Below are 15,564 nucleotides of genomic sequence, written 5' to 3' on the forward strand. Positions count from 1 at the left end.
TCCCATTGGCAGATTTTTTGCTTTATTTAAGCATTTACATCTTAATTTACATATATTTTGTCTAGTTTTTGCCAATGGATTTTTTGCAGAGTGTTGCAGTGTAAGAAATGTTGTGGTAACAGTGTTCAATGAAATTCACAAATCAAAATCACAGCATCCTTATATTACTGCTGTCCAGAGCTTAAATATTTTTATGCTAAAGGCTACGGCAGATTTCTTTTTTTTACCGCAAATCTTAGCATATTATCAAGTCTCTGAGTTGAGGTACAACTGTATAATTTTATATTTAATTTTAATATGTAAGTCATTTCTAAATAAATTGGCTACACCAGTCCAGTTAGTTTATACTTTTGAAATGTTTTTATTGATAGCAAATTTTAAACTAGCTCATGTGGATTTTATACAACTTTGTCAACTGTTAGTGAATTTGATGCATTGCCACTACTTACTACTGTTTTACACCATAGCTGCTCATGGAGCTTTTTAGAAGGATGCCACCACGTCAATATATGGTAAATTTAATTTGACCATGGTTGTCCAATGAATTCATCATGTGCATCCAAAGAATATATATATATATATATATATATATATATATATATATATATATATATATATATATATATATATATATATTATTATTATTATTATTATTATTATTATTATTATTATTATTATTATTATTATAGGGTTTATGCGGATCCCTTTTCTCGAGATTTGGCGGCCCCTGTCGTTTCTGTGATGAACTGCAGGTAAATCCAGCTGTATAAGTAGTTTGTAAATAACGGATGGTTTGAGTTTTTGTTCATTTCGCAGCGAATTCACGTAGTTCACTTTGATTCCGGAGTTTTTTCGGAAACGCTTCGTTATTAACGACCATTCTTACGAACTTTTTAACGAAGAACACAGCGTTACGGGGGATCTGGGTTGGAGGACTCGCCCCAGTATGATCAGATCTGTCCAAATCCGCCTGTTATAATAAACTAACCTGTAAATAAACAAGACGTGGAGCTGATCCGCTTAGTTACCGGACACGTGTTTTATTTTCCTGATCTTTTTAAATGAATTTAATGTGAAAAAAACGCACCACGACCAAACCCACATCTATTTTTATTCAGTAACTGGATACTTACCACTGCTGGAGGCCATCTCCTGTTCTTCATCTCATGAGCTGAAATCAAAAGTAGAATCAGAGAGAGAGTTTTATTGGGAGGAGGGTGGGGGGAGTAAAGGATAATAAATTATGTTCAATAAAACTCATTCAATAAAAAAAATCTCATCTTAGTCTATTATTATTATTATTATTATTATTATTATTATTATTATTTAGTAACATAAGCAGTAGTATAAAAGACAATATATAGTGGTTGTCATGCCTTTACCATATATATATATATATATATATATAGTATAAAAGACACTATAAATATAGTGGTTGTCATGCCTTTACTATATATATAGTATAAAAGACACTATATTTATAGTGGTTGTCATGCCTTTACTTCTTGTTTTCTCAGTCTCTCGTATTCAGTGTTTGTTTTCTATCATTAATGTAAAATATTCTTATCTATTTGCTTTAAAATGTTACAAATATTTCATTTTCGTTATAAATGATTGTGTTGTTGAGTTTATTAACAGTTTACGCATATTATTATACTTAATTGACTTTTTTTTTTACTTTCAGCTCATATATTTTGCTTTTTTTCTGGATTTCTACACTAATTTCTATAGTGATATTATCTAGACTTTAGTGCAGATTTATTTAAAAGCACTATTACTCAAATAACACTGAATAAACGTTAAACTTTTAATGCTGACGAACAAAAAACAACTTTTATTTAAGTTTCTTTATTTAACATTGGCTAACAGTCAGAACTGATATAACGTTAATTTAATGGCTTTGAATGGTTGGGATTCTTCTACACTCACAATGCTTTTAGGCAAAGGGTACTCAGTTCAAATAATAATAATAATAATAATAATAATAATAAAGGTAATTGTGTCCTTGCAGTGTAGAAAGAATTATTTTACATGACAATATTATTATTATTATTAATATTATTATTATTAATATTAAGTTGTTGTAATGTAAAATGATCCTTTTCCACACTGCAAGAACACAGTGCAAGCTATAATAATAATTATTAATTTAATTATTATTGTTGTTATTCTTCTTAGTATTATTGTAATGTAAAATGATCCTTTCTAAACGCCAAGAAAACAGTACAAGCTATAATAGAATAAAATAAAAATATGTCGAATTTTACTGTTCTATCGTAATGCAATTATTTCTCAGTTTATTTTATGATTATGTAGTAAAATACTAGTATTTTCAATTATTGTAAAAAAAAATGAGTACACTATTCTGCTACTGTATTATGTTAAAAAAAAATCCAAAAATATCTCAAGCGCAGCAGATTTAATGATCTATAAAACATACTCACCCACAAACACTGGATAGTAAATGAGTTGTAGATCGAATGTAGAGCGGATCTGCGCAGCCGCAGTCACGAGCTGTTCAGATCAAAAAGCGCGGGAATTTAGTTCTGAGGTAAATCGTTAGCTAACTGGCTAATTTTACCTCAGACCCTCGGTTTTCTGTGGACGCTTCACTTATTTCAGGTAAGAACGCTGTCTTTAATAAAATGAATTTAATTTATTATATCATATATTATATTTTTATTATATTTCATTGTATTATACATAATATATAGCCATTTTTACCCAACAAAAATGTACTATACCACAACCATTTAAAGAGGATGAAGACTTTTTTTATCTTCACAAATTCTGACTGTAATTAAACGTAATAAAAATATATGGAGGCAGAGACTGACGTCAAAAATACACTCTTTTATTAATAGTTGAGATACAATCAAAAAATAAATAAAATAAAAAGAATAAGTCACTTTACTTAACTGATTTTCATAGAATAGAATAATAGGCCTAGCAAACAAACCACACAAAACATACATATATATATATATAAATAGCGGGGAGGACTAACCTGGGACCCTCTTTGGTAATTCACAATAAACTGAGCACGATAAGTGAGCATAAGCTCACAATAATGCTATTATTTAATATTTTATTATTATTATTATTATTGGGAAGAAAGAAAAGAGCACCCCAACGCTACTAAATTATACAGAGAAAAATATTAACGGAAAAATATTATTTATTTATTTAGTTATAAATAATTTCTTTATTGAAAAGCAAGAAATGAGGCTGTGGAATACACAAGAAAAAAATATAAATGTATGTAAAAAAACACAATACAAACAAACAGAACGGTAAAAAGAACACAGAGGCCAATATCCTCCAAATTCAGCCATGCTCAGTTCCTGCCAATATGCACAGCATTTCTACGTTTGTTTATTTATGTAATTTAATTAATTAATTTAAATGTATTTATTTAAACACATTTTCCTTAAAATATAACTTGTAATTTAAGATTCCATTTGCAGTCTACAGCAATGTCATTTTTTTGAAGATAACTTATATGTAGTTAATGACAATGTTTAAAATATGTTCAATGTTACTGTTTAATAATTATAATAAAATAATAAAACTGGCCATTCAGTATATTCAGATAGTCAGCAGCAACTTAAGATCATAGCTCTGTCACCACAGGCTTGTAAGGTAGGCACTAGGCATGGTGGGTGCATCACTTCAGCCGCCTCTCTTTTATCCTGATGCTCCATTACTCTGGAACAGGGTAATCTAGATTCATCAGACCTTCACATGACCTTCTTCCATTACTCTAAGAGTTCAATATTTTTGCTCCCTGTTAAACTGAAGCTGTTTTTGCTGGTTTGCCTCACTGGTAATTTTCTTAAGGCTACACAGCTGTTTAGTCGCAATCCCTTAAGTTCCCTTCACTGCATTGTGTATGTGAAAATGCTCTTACTTTCACTATTAAACATATCTCTAGTGTTGCTCTCTGTGATTTGATTTTACCAAATCTTTAAGTAATCATCAAATACATTTAGTAAAAACTTAAAGATTTGTTGAGATTTCAGTTTAATGGTGTCAGTTTCTATATTGACACCATTAAAGTCTACCAAAGAGGCTGGCACCCCACCTTCACCCCAGACCACACTTTTACCTATGTCATTGAAACAGACAATATTTGGAATAAAGGTTTTTGTGACTAAACAATGATTAAAAAACATTGGTTTAAACACACATAACTCATCTATAATGGTAATCATATCAAATTAAGGGTTATTTTAAAATAGACAAATCAACATTTCTTAATTTTAAGAAGATTAATCATTCTGCTTAAGCATTAGAGAAAAAAACAATTAAATAATAAAAGAAAGAAGGAACATACACAGTTACTTTTTTCAGTAAACAGTAAAAACAAGTAGTTTTTCCAAATCTATTCGATCGGATTTCCAGTTTAGTTCAATATTGATTAATTTATAATCACCGGATTTGTCTGCATATGTCAAATGTAAAACAAAAGATTTTTGCATTTCGTAAATTCACCTTAAAAGCCACTTGCCTATTACTATAATAATGATATGTTTTTATCACTTTATCGAGAATGAGGTTTCATATAACCAAGAGCAAGTTTTGTAAAAGCAGTTACCCAGGATCTGTTCATTTTTGTATTTTATTGATCATATGAATCAAAATGCTTTCGGTGCAGCATCATTCATTACAACTGACTTCTCAACTAATAGTACAGTTTGATTTCTTTTTTAGTTTGTCAATTTCTGCTCGTAGTTTCTGTATTTCCTCACTTTGCTGACCCTCTGTAAGTTTATAGAGATTATTCAGAAGCTCATACTTTTTCTGATGCTCCTCAGTGAGCTCCTGGAAGTGTTTTTGTTTACTTTCATTGAACTCATTTAACTGCTCAGCCTGCTGCCTGGCAACATCATCATATTTATTCTTTATGTCTTTCATTTCTTGATCATGTTTCTTTTTTACTTCCTCATGGTCTCTCTTTTCTTTCTCTTCTCTGGCTATACTTTCTGCCTCTCTCTTCTTAATGTCCTCCCTCCATTGTCTCTTGATGTCTTCCTCTCTTTCCTGTAGTCGTTTTCTTTCTTCAGCTCTTCTTTCTTCGTCCTCTTGTTTTCTTCTCTCCTGTTCTTCCCTCCTCATTTTCTCCATCTGCTCATACTGTTCTTTCATCTGTGCTTCCATTGTACGCTTCTTTTTCTCATACTCTCTGTCTTTTCTCTCACTTTCTTCTCTCCACTGTCGTTTCTCCTCCTTTCTCCAAAGTCTTTCTTCTTCCATGTCTCTTTCAAATGTCTCTCTCATTCTTTCTTGTTCTTCTTGTTTAGATCGTAGCTCTTCAGCATGCTTCTGCTTTCTTAGCCGATCCTCTTCCAGTCGTTCCTTTATCTGCCTTTTCTTCTCTTCTTCCCATTCCCTCAGTTTACGCTTAAGGTCCTCTTGTATCTCTTTCCTCTCATGTTCTGCCTCTTTTATTCTCCTCTCCCAATCACGTCTCTCATCTTCTTCTTCTTGTCTCCTTCTATCTTCCTCCAAATTTTTCCTTTTGTAGTCTTCTTCTTGACTCTTTCTCAGTTTGTCCATGGCTTGCTTTTGCTGAATTTGAAAATGTTCTTTATCTTGTTTGTATCTCTCCTCTCTCCTTTTATCCTCCTCATCTCTGTCACTTAGCTGTTTTTCAAATTCATCTCTCTGCTTTTTATTCTCCATTTCTAGATCATTAATTTTGTTTTGCCATTTTTCCATTTGCATTCTTGCTTTTTTTGCCCTTGCATTGTCTTCCATTTCCTGTTTCTTCTTCTCCATTTCTGCTTTTTCATTAAACTCTTTTCTGAGAGCTTCTATCTTTTCTTTGAAATGCTTCTCTATTTGCAGTTTTTCTTCATGAACCTTTTGTTTTTCTTCCTCTAGCCTTTTCTTCATCTCTTCCATCACCTGGTTGTATTTGGTTTTCAGTTTCTCCTTTTCAGCCTCAATCTCTTTCTCTTTCTCCTGAAGAATTTCCTTAATTTTCTTTTTGATGGACGTTTCTGCTTCTTGGAACATGCTGTTTGTAAAGAACCGACTTGATATGTTTGAATCAATCATCTCTTCAACCTGTGTCAGAAACTCAGAAACTTGGGTACGGTCTTGTTTTTCTTTGTTATTAAACACCATGAATCTCTCTCCACAGTCTCTGAGCATCTTCCTGACTGGCTCGATGGTACAGTTCTCTACATACTCCTTTATTGTCTGATTTTCCAGGTCATCTCCTCTAGTGAACAACACTATACTAAACATTGCAGCCTTTGGACCAAAGAGCGTTTTTATCATATCTAAAGTTTCCACATCATCTTTGGTGACTCTTCCCACACTCAGTACTATAATGAAAGCATGGGGTCCAGGTGCTGACATCAAGATGCACTTCACAATTTCTTGCTGGACTTGTTCTGGTGACAGTGTGGGATCATAGAGACCTGGTGTGTCAATTACAGCAACTGTCCTTCCCAGTACTTCACCGAATCCTTTCTGGCAAACTTTTGTCACAGAGTTCATACTGGCTGCAGTAGTAAATTCATTTTTTCCCAGGATAGTGTTTCCTGTTGCACTCTTTCCACTTCCAGCCTTTCCAAACAACACCACCCTTAAGCAACCATGTGCTTCTTCTTCATCACCTGAAAATAACATTAGCTTATGTCAGTGGGTCAATGAAGTCATGCCTAAATTTTCTGTCGGACTGTATTATTTTAAATCAAAAACTTTTAAAATTCATTAAAAGTTGATATATGTAGTGCCTCTCCTATATATGTACTTGCTTCTTAAAAAAACGTCATCAATTAAAGTGTCATAAAATCATGTGGTACAACTGTCCAGCCATGAACTCTGTATTGAAAACCTATTTGAATTTACTCTAAATCTATTTATATTTATTTTCCTTTATATTTTCCTTATACTTCATGTTTGGAATAGCTTAAAGGCAAAGCACCTACCTTGTTGCTGGAGCTGCTTCTTCAACTCCAAGATTTCCTTCTCCTTTTTGTTTAGCTCTTCTTTATACTCCTCCTCCACTTCACGTCTGACTCTTTCTTCCTGAGCCGTTACATACTTGTGAAGAGAATAGGGCTGTGCTTCAATCCTCTTTATAATATCATCCACCAGCTTTTCACCTGCTTGTTTGGAGGATTTCCCCATTTCTGTTTCCACAACTATATATCTATCATGACACACAGCAAGAAAATTCCTTACTTCTGGGTCACGTTGAATAAAATCAATCACAGGCTGTCTAACAGCATGTGCTGTAAAAAGAACAATTAGGTTATTTTTCACTCTGGAGCTGAAGAGTTTCTGGATCTTCTCCATTTCTCCTTTGTCTTCATCAGTGAGGGGACCAACAGGAACGATGAAGAGGAAAGCACTGACTCCAGGATCACAGAGAGAGACACAGCGAAGAGCTTCATCCTTTACATCTTCCTCCATTAGTTCTAATAGTGTGTTGCAGAGGGCTGGCATCTCTACCAGGGTAACTGAGCATCCAGACACTTCTCCAGCTCTTCTCACACATGTTAAGCTGGGCTCCAGACTAAGTTCAGAACTGCGCTGCCTCTGGCCCAGTATGAGATCTGATATGGAAGCTTTCTGTTCCCTATCATTCCCACACAGCACCAAGTTCAATCTCAGAGATACTGAATGGAAAAAAAAACAAAATTGTACAGATAAATAGTCAGATTTAGAAATGTACAATTAGAAAATAAAAGAAATTCACATAATGTAATGAAATGTTATTGTTATCCAAAGATATGAAGACTTAGAGTGTTTGAGAATTTGTCCCTTCTCAGGCAAACTGCTTCCAGAAGGATCAGAGACATTTTCTTGGCTCTCAGTGAGAGATGTCATGTCCATGACACAGCCCAAGTACTCATCTGTTTACATGTCGTCACAAAAGACTTCGAGATCAGATATTTCCACCGGCAGCTGGATTTCCCCTTGTGCCACAGTATGTTTAACCTTTCTCCACTTGCATGGAACCATAAAACTGAATGACCCATTGCTTTGGCAGGGCAGAATATATACATTCAAATACAAATAATGTAAAGTAGTCATTGCAGAGAATTAAGAAGTGTAACTTACTTCGTGGAGGTTCATCTAGACTCCGCCTCCTCCGAGGTTGTGGTAGATCTGTGGCAAAAACACAAGTTACCTGTTATTTTTCTGCTGTGGTCTAATTGCAGTGAATAATGTTTGGTAGAACATTCTTAGAAAATGACAACTTTTGATTCCTAGAATGTGTCAAGTTTTCAGATTTTTTAAATGTTGTGGAAGTCTATTCATGTATTCATACTATTAAATATGGGCTTTTAGTGGGCCTATTTCAAAAAGTATTTCAGGTTTACTTTATGCAAGTTCAAATTTAAGTTTAATTTCTATCTATGGATGTGAGCCATGCTTCAATTTGCTTTTGTTCTTTAGAAATGAAGCTAGACCTGTCCGCCAAGTTGTCAATTTAGCAACCCGAGTCTGAACAGTAAAGATCAAATGCGTCGGTAGCTATTTCCACAGATTTCATTAGGTCCACCACTCTCCCAGAGTATTTCATAACCAAATACGGCTCCTGGTTTGAGAATATTAATGTGAGTGACCAAAATTGTGGCCAAATCTTTTAATCTTTTAAACAATTCAAGGGGAGGAGAACAAATATGACATGAAAGTATATATATATTTTTTTGCATCTTTTTGTGACTTGCCTGTCTTTTTCCGTACTGCTTGTTCAGCTTCACCCTCCACTGTTGGTTGTTGATGCTGTTGCTCTTCTGTTACAAATGGAGTAATCGCAGATTCCTTCTGCTTAAGACATCTTCCTCTGTTCTCTTTTATCCTCTTCTCCATCAGGTCCAATAGAGCAGTTCGACTGCATCCACTAAACTCAAAATGCCATTTATCAAATTCTGCAATGATCTCATTTGAGACAGTCTCTTTAATTAGATCCACACTGCTGCCGGGCTGTGTCAGAACTATGGTGTGTTTACGGGCTTCCTCAGATAAAGAACTGAAGATAAAATTCAGCTGTTTTCTGTCTGCTTCAGTGAAGTCGTCTCGCTGAAGGACCAGAACTATAACATGAGGTCCAGGAGCACACAGAGTCATGCACTCTGACACTCGCTCATTCAGTTCGTCATTAGAGAGCTCAGGATCAAACAGGTCAGGGGTTATGATGAGTGTGATGTATTTTCCATTTAAGTTTTTTGTTGCTCCCTGACTGTGGCAAGGAGGACTTTCAGGATCGAACACATTTCTTCCCAAGATGAAGTTTCCCACTCTTCTGTTTAGCTGGCCATTCTTCCCCACCAGCACAAGCCGCACTGCGAAATAAAATTGAAATGTAATTATAAAGCTTTACTAACACTTTACTATTTATGATAAATACTCTGATTAATATAAGAACATACCAGTTTTCAGCTTTAAATTTTAGATTTCCTCAATTGGTGTTTTCTGTTAATATATCTTTGATGAAGAAAATGTATGTAACTGATACAGTCTTTAAATTTAGGAGTAAATACAACACATTTTATTTTCATCAATGCAGAATTACTTGGACTTCTTAGCATGCACAGTGTATTTGTGCTACACTAGTGTGTATGTAGCTGTGTGAAAGATGGAGTCCACATTTCATCTGTCCATCTGTGTCCAACACAAGTATAGTGAATATGGATATTTTGTTATGTCTAAATTCATTAGTGTGGCTTATGCAAAAGGAAATCAGGCCTGAGGTGTGTCACCGATAGAAGCCAAATGCTTTACAGTCACTTGTGAACCAGAAATACGTCATTTCAGGGACAGTGCAGTGGGTGGTAATGTCTTCTATGACATATTCCACTGTAAAGTGAATGTGACTGCCGGCTTCTTACAAGAATTGTCCATGTGAACAGATAAGCAATTCTAACAGAAATCACATCCACATTCAATGCAGGAGACCATCCCACCCACCCCCCACCCCCAACACATATCCCACAGCTTAGTGCAGTGCTACTTCCCCGTAGTCATGGGACACATTACTAGGTTGTATCACTACTTTTTTTTTTAACTATCTGAATATTTTAACAATATAAAATATTGCTGAAAGTATTTTATGGATGGTTATACAAACTGAAAGCATTACCTGACCACCTTGAGTCAGGAGCACCTCCATTGGCACTTCCTTCCCATATACAAGATAACTTTACAGTACTGGGAACAAGTCAAAAAATAAATTACCACCATCATGGACCGTGCAGTGGGTAATGATTGTGACCCTCAGTGAACAGACAAGTGACTCTGGCAGATATCTCGTCCGTATTCAATGCAGGAGACACACATCTCACAGGTCACTGTTTCATGTGTGGAAGACAACATTACCATGTTTTTAAAAGCTGGCATACATTTTTGTCTGTAAAAATTCAGACTCAGAGTGAAAGACCTGGACACATATTACAAATAATGCAATGTAGTAATTCCAGAGAGTAACAATGCAGTGTAACTTACTAATTAGAGGTGTTCCATCCCAACTTTGCCTCCTTCGAGGTAGTGTAAGACCTGTGCCAAAAACATACAATATCTGTTATTTTTTGATGTGGCAAAATGATTGCTTTGCAGAACATTCTTAGAAAATTACAACTTTTGATTCTTAGAATTTATACGTTTTTTTTGCTTTATTTAGTGTAAAGTTTCATTAATTCTTGCAATTATATATGGGCTTTTGGTAGGCATCTTTCAAAAACAAATCCAGGTTTACTTTCTGCAATAAACGGCTTATCCATGCGCTCTCATTCTGTAGAACAGAAGTCAGACCTGCCCGCCATGTTGCCGATTTCACAAACAGAGTCTGAACAGTCTAAACTGTAGAGACCAAAGGTAATGGCAGCTATGTCCAAAGTGCCAGTTAGGTCTTTGTCTAATATAATATAAATATTATATATAGTGTTTTGAATCATATGTTTAATATAGCATTTTGCTAATATGTTTGAGTTTTATTATTATTATTATTATTATTATTATTGTTGCTGTTGTTTTTGTTGTTGATAATAATAATAATAATAATAATAATAATAATAATATATATTCATGCTAAAGAATTTGCATTACGAATTGTATTATAATTAATAATATTATTATTTTGTTTAGTTGTTTCATGCGGATCCCTTCTTCCCCCTGGCGTTTATGTGATGAACTGCAGGTAAATCCAGTTGCAGAACTAGTTTGTGAATAACGGATAGATAGTTTGGGTTAGTCGTTGATTTCGGAGCGAATTCACATTGTACTTTAATTCCGGAGATTTTTGGAAGCGCTACGTAATTAACGATCCTTTTTTAAAATATTTTAAAAAGTACACACCATTATGTAAGCCTTGGTGGAACTCGCTCTAGTATGGTGAGCTTTATCCTATTAATAGATACGCCTGTTTTCTTGAATCAAGCTATCGGCATTCCGATTATTCCTGGCCAGGTCATCAGGGCTTTAAATCTAAATGCGCGTGTACGCTTGATATAACGGTAAATCAGGAAGCAGCCTAAATTAAACACAGAGGAGACACACACACACCACACACCAGACTAGGTAGAGAACAGATAAAAAATGACCACATCCCAGGCAATAACATTAAGGAATGTTCTAAAGTGAAAACTATGTTTTTAAATTATTTGTAAAAACTTAGTAGACGGTTCTGCAGTACATTCACCGTTTGGCATTTCCTTTACAAACACAGCGCAAAAAGTAAGGGAGTTTGTGTTTGGTAGATTATTAGAGTATTTCTTTGTTGTATCAGCAAAAATATTTCTTTTTTAAATGGAGCCATATTTGTAAGGAACATGTATATGCTGAGCAGAGCGGTATGTGAGTTGTGCCAATGAAAAACCGGTCATTGACTCGTTTGTTGTTTTGATGATCTTCTTGGGGTGTGGTCGTCTTCCCGGACTGTCTCTGGATCTTGGCCTTCAGTTTGGAGATACTGGTACCAGGGCTCACGCTAAAATAACACTGCTGTGCCGAATTGAGCAGCCCCGCTGTCACACCTTAGCCCATGTCTTGGTCTGACCCTCAGTCTCTGTGTTTGGACTTTATTATCTTGGTCCCTGGCGTGTTAAAACTTGTAAAAAATTTAATGTATCATTGCATGTAGTCAAAGTCCTGCCGTGTTAGTAAGTTTCTGGTTTATTTAGTTTGCTTCGTTGTGTTCTTTGCTTATTTTTTAATGTCAGAAAATAAAACAGACATGCATTACCATCCAAAGTACCGTCTGTTTGGCTTTGACTTTACTTAGAATTACCCATGCTGCACTAAGCTACAGACTGGTAAAAGGTAATGAAAAATAAACATGTCACCTGCTTTTCATGATTGGTTAGCACCCTCGCCACTAAAAGCACCTTCTCTCGGGTTATTGATTAGTGAAATGAGACGTATTCATGTTTAATTGGTCAAAATAAACAAACACATATCAGCGGATTATCTTAGGTTTCGATTCAAGCGACATAGCGCGCGCTCCTAAAAGGGGCCGCTGTTCCTGGCGGGGGTGCTGAATTCGGCACAACACCGCAACTTGGTTTTAAGGAACACCAGCTTGAAATGGCCCCATCCCACAGGTCCTATATCCAGACCAGCCAAACGTGGCATGATGCTGATTCTTGGAGCAGAACCTACTGACCACTGTAGCAGAGCCCATGATCACAGTAGCTGCTAATCAGATGTCAATAAGATGCAGGACCTGGGAGTACCAGAAGCTCAAAACAAGTGTATATAGTGTACCAGAAATTTGGCAAAACTTTTGCAACCCACATCCTCAGCTGTACTACTCAGCTGTACTGTGGCTCCAGTTAAAGGAGAAATTACCAGGCGTTCCAATGGTATAAGAGTTGTTGCCAAAAAGCAATGATACAACAAAGACATACCAAATCCACCAAACCACCAAGTTCCTTACTTTTTGTGCTATGTTTAGTATGCAACTGGGACTAATCCTAGGTATGTGTGCGCGTGTTTCAGCGTGCTTTCAAGCTGCACGTTCATTTACCGTTATATCAAGAGAACACGCGCACCTACATTTAAAGCGCGAATAACTAGACCGTGAAGCGTCAAAGCGCGGATAACTTGACTCAACGGTCGCCCGTTGTAGCTATTCTATATACACTATACTGTAAACACGGCCTAAACTGCTTGGTAAATAGAAAAAAATACATTTAAAACCATTTTAAACAGTTAAAAGGGAAAAGCAACACGACGCGATCCACACATCTATTTTTATATTAAGTAACTGGATACTTACCACTGCTGGACGCCATCTCCTGTTCTTCATCTCATGAGCTGAAATCAAAAGTAGAATCACAGAGAGAGTATGTCGGGGTTGGATGGGGGAGTGGTGTTTAAATATAAATAACCCCCTATATAAAACCGCCTAGTTGTGTCTTGGATGGTCCAGTTGGACTTGGTTTAATTGTAAAACACATGGGTTGAACTGGAATGAAAGATGATTAGTCATATAGGTTTTTGGGGTTGTTTATATGTCTTGGTAAATGAGTAAATGTTTGCAATTAATGTTCTACAAAAAAAATCGCATTTATTTGTATATATTTATTCTATAGTTATTTATATATAAAATACCTCGTATTTTTTAAAAGCAAAATATCGTCCCTAATTAATTATTAAAAATGATTTAAACAGTGTTTGTAGCAGATATCATGTGTTTATATACTTTTAAAATACGTCTAAAACCCCTAATTGTCTTTGCCTTTTTCACTCAGTGGTTGTTTGCTAACTTATATGTAAAATATTCATATTTATTTGCTTTAAATAACAGTATTGTTTAGTTTATCAACAGTTTACGCAGATTTTTCTCAGTTGGCGTGTCTGTTTCTGTTTCATTTCGAAATCACAATTCTCCCAATAGATGGCGCAATACCTTCACATATCCGTACATCTCTGTTCTAGTTTTAAACCCATTTCCCCACTAATATTGTGTTGACTTCAGTTAAGATTTATTGAAATACTGTATTACTTACTGATGAAAAAGAACATAGAATAAGCGTTAAACATTTAATGATTATTATGGAAAACAACCTGTAAAACAACCTTTCTTTAACCTTGCCCAATAGGTGGAGGTTAGCCTGAAATACTGACACTGAATCAATGTTTGTTTAAAGGCTTTGAATGGTTGGAGCTCTTCCACACGCAATGATTTTAAGCAAAATGTACTTCCTTTATAATTTTTTTCTTCTTCTTACTCTTATTGACTACATCACTCCCGTTAAAAAAAAGGTGCAAAAACCCTAACAAGAATATAAAGCCCTTACCCTTCACAGACCCTGATTGTAACAAAACAATCAATAAGAGGCAGAGAATGATATAAAAAATATACTATTTTATTAACAATAGTCAAGATGCAAGAGAGAGAAAGAATAGATTAAAAATAATAAATCACATTACTGAATTGGTTGGCAATGACAAATTCTAAAATCTAAAGTGCCAGGCAATCTCATTTTCTTAAACTAAATTAAAACAAATATAAATAAACAATTAAATAAGCAACACAAGACTTGGATAATTAATAGTTATATTACAACCTCAATTCTAGAAATGTTGAATGCTGTGTAGAATGTAACAATCTAACTAAGAACTCCCATAGAAACCCATATTTTATTCCAATAGAGCATAGAACACCTACCTGAGGTTTTACCATTTCATAAAAAAAACATCACATCAATTAGAACTTGATGGCAATAATACATTTCAAACAAATTAGGAGCAGCCCACAAAAGGCTGAGAGAGTAAGAGGTTCTTATAATAAACAGATGCAATAGAACACAGTTTGTCGTGCCGCATCTAGAAAGAATAAGCCATATGTCAACACCATCCAATACAATATAGTGCCATCTTCTCTGGGCCAAAGCTCATTTAAAATGGAAATGTCTATGCAAACTAAAGAGGGAAGGCAAGGACAGTTTAAAAGCTTGGATCTATAATGCTCTTTAAATGTAATGAGCAAATGCGTTATGTTGCACTTCTAAAATAGAATATTATCATTATTTTTTTGATGGTTTATGAAATAACTAAAGATGATGTTCCACAAACTGCCACCTTCCAGCCCCCCACCACCTAGGATGCCAATTTTCAGCTCAGAGGCTTGGTGTTGTCCCATTACACGCCCTCTTTACTTATCTGCCCCTTTGCTTCCTTCTTTTTGGCAGTTCTGGTCTGGCTTCCTACTACAAGCAGAAGCCACCTGAACTCCAGCCCAAAATGTCTCTCCCTTCCCTTCACCTTTGGCATGTTTCCTTGCACAAAGTCTGGCACTTTATGAACATTTGCTGCAGCATCAGTCCTACTACATCTCAAAGGATGGTACATTTTTTGCTTCTTAGTAACACAACATCTGCTCCACCCTCACTTTCATTGAATTGTTGGATATGTTCCAAAAGCTCACACTGTTTTTGGTACATTTCCGTTTCCCCATGCAGTTGTTCTTTGCTATCAGTGAACTCACTAAATTGCACAACCAGTTTTCTGACTTCAGCTTCATGTGTTTTCTTCATGTCCTCCAATTCCTGATGATGTTTCCTTTTGAGTTCTGTCTTCTCTCTCTCCTCTCTAGCC

General features: G+C 35.2%; 1 protein-coding gene across 1 annotated transcript in view; it reads right to left on the reverse strand.

Moving 5' to 3' along the window:
* Positions 1 to 15,564, reverse strand: part of LOC103032576 (uncharacterized) — a 57,666-nt gene that overhangs the window by 19,105 nt on the left and 22,997 nt on the right. The window lies entirely within an intron of this gene.

This window comes from Astyanax mexicanus, chromosome 21 (assembly GCF_023375975.1).
Source record: "Astyanax mexicanus isolate ESR-SI-001 chromosome 21, AstMex3_surface, whole genome shotgun sequence".
NCBI classification, from domain to species: domain Eukaryota; kingdom Metazoa; phylum Chordata; class Actinopteri; order Characiformes; family Acestrorhamphidae; genus Astyanax; species Astyanax mexicanus.